This window comes from Olea europaea, unplaced genomic scaffold (genome assembly GCF_002742605.1).
Source record: "Olea europaea var. sylvestris unplaced genomic scaffold, O_europaea_v1 scaffold4028, whole genome shotgun sequence".
Lineage (NCBI taxonomy): Eukaryota > Viridiplantae > Streptophyta > Magnoliopsida > Lamiales > Oleaceae > Olea > Olea europaea.
In genome coordinates this window covers 1-2,373 of record NW_019259910.1, presented here as the reverse complement: position 1 = coordinate 2,373, position 2,373 = coordinate 1, and the positions used below count along the sequence as shown (strand labels likewise).

Sequence of the window (2,373 nt, the reverse complement as noted above, 5' to 3'; positions counted from 1 at the left end):
AAACGGATTTCCAACTATGCCCTTGTTTGAGCTCCATTTTAAGTGAAAGAATACATTTTTAAATAGTGATTGATGAAGAATGTAAGTTTGAAAATTAAGAAAAAATTTTGAGTTTGCGTGTAATATTATTTTATTAAAAAATATATTGTTGAAAATGAATTTAAAAAAAATGAATTTTTAGAAGAATGAGGCTCAAACAAGGACCATGTAAAACAAAAAATGTAAGAAAGTCATAGAAAGGGACGCATCGTGTATTTGTAGAGCATGTTAAGGGGAATTAGTCAAAATTGAACTTATAGTTGTCAGAGTTTAACTTACACACCACGTTATTCGAAAACACTTTATATGTATTGTAAAAGTAATATTTAATGCGAATTTGTTGGAAGAATTTGATGAAAAAATAAAATTTATAATAGAAATTTAATAAAAGAAAATTATACTCTCAACACTCAATTTCTATGATTTAAATTTTTTGTGATGATGAAATATTACAAATGAGCAACATTTTTACATTATATTTGATACATACAAATTAATTACTATATAATTCATAAACAAATGAATAGAAATAAATTCATATGGTGCTGTTTGAGCTCCATTATTTCATGATTAAAATGAAAAATATGACCGTTATCTATAACATCAAGTTACCATATTTGACTTTTTATCTCTCATAACGACTATATTTTTCATTCTCATTTTTACAATAATGTGACTCAAACGGAGGCTATTAATAAGTTTATATTCTTGCAGATCAAGATTCATTGATTCTAAATCAAAGCAAATGTTAATTAATTGAAAATTAATAACACGAAATTCATGCCAAGGATTTTATAGTATTCAATGCATATTGAAAAATGAAAAGTAATGTATTATTGAAATAATTAAATTGTAGTATAGTTAAAATTGCCCAAAATGATTCTTATTTGATGTAATATTTAATATATTATAGATTAGATATTATAAAACTGAAAATTGTTTATTTTAAACTAGCCTTATTCTTAAATTTGATGTGAGGAAATTAATTTTATTAAACATGATGAAAATTCAACAAATTTAGACCCTGTTTGGGTTCCATTAAAATCTAATGCATTTTTCTCTTTTCAATTTCCAACCACATATTGTCTAATAAAATAATATTACATTTAAACTCAAATTTTTTTTTCTTTTTCAACCACACATTATTGAAAAAAATTACTATTATAAAATAGATGTTCCTTAAAATTAAATTTCAACAGAGCTCAAACAAGGACTGGACTCAATCTCTTGATTTTTGCCGACAATGAATGGTGTCATTTGGTCGTAGGAATATGAATGCANCTTATATTTCCATCCACAGAGGGCTCTCGACGATGAATGCAGTATTAGGCATCAAAGGGGTGGTGGCGCAGTTGGCTAGCGCGTAGGTCTCATAGCTTCTGAGTTATCCTGAGGTCGAGAGTTCGAGCCTCTCTCACCCCATTTAACTTTTTCAGCATGCCATGAACCTGAATAGAACTGAAACTTTATTAAACTTTTAACCTCTGTTATTAATTAATTAAAAAAGATTCGATGAAGGTTTAGGGCATAATTTGAGCCCCATTTAGAGTGCCAATTATTCGTTTTCCATTTTTTTTATCGTAGTTAATATTTTATGGAGTGATTTTTGCGTTAAAATTCGTTGTATTAAGAATGAAAATTGAGAAGGATTGAAAAAGAAAAAAGAACGGGTTTTACTTGATAAAACTCCAAAATTTAATTTATAACACATATCATGGTAAGTACTAAAAAATTTATTTAGAAATCCATACTTTGCATTAATTAAATTAAGTCCCATGTTTGTCTCCCAATAAAACAAAGTTTTTTAATTCTCATTCTCGTTCTCATTCAACCACACGTTCACATAAAAAAATATTTTGTACGTAAACCTAATATTTTTTCTATTTTTAAATACACATTCTTCTAAAACTCGCTATTTGAAACATCGTTTTTTCAAAATAATGACCAAGAATATTTGAAAGAAGGATAATTCTACATGTACATTATGATATTCATAAGATTATCCATAATGTACATGTGAAATTTCATGGTTGGAGGGTTGGAAAAACTGTTTTTCAACTCTCTAATAATATTATGCCACTTATAGATTATAAACACTTTTATGAACACCATAATATACATGTAACATAATCTCTGAAAGAAAGCCAGGACTGATTTCTAACTTGAAAGATGAAGAATACATATTCATTGGAAGGAGCATTATCAATAAGTAGTCATCTTTTGATACCTCCAAAAGCGACTCTTAATTAGAAGGGCCATGATACACTTTGACATGTTTGACAAGTGAGTTTGGTTGGAAGGATGAAGCCACTGAAGAAACGCCATTAGTAACTG

General features: G+C 27.7%; 1 non-coding gene across 1 annotated transcript; it reads left to right on the top strand.

Annotated features, from left to right (window-relative positions):
- Positions 1 to 1,376: 1,376 nt before the first annotated feature.
- Positions 1,377 to 1,461, top strand: TRNAM-CAU. Its single transcript is given in 2 exon segments — positions 1,377 to 1,414; positions 1,426 to 1,461. It is a non-coding gene; the product is annotated as a tRNA-Met (tRNA).
- Positions 1,462 to 2,373: the final 912 nt, after the last annotated feature.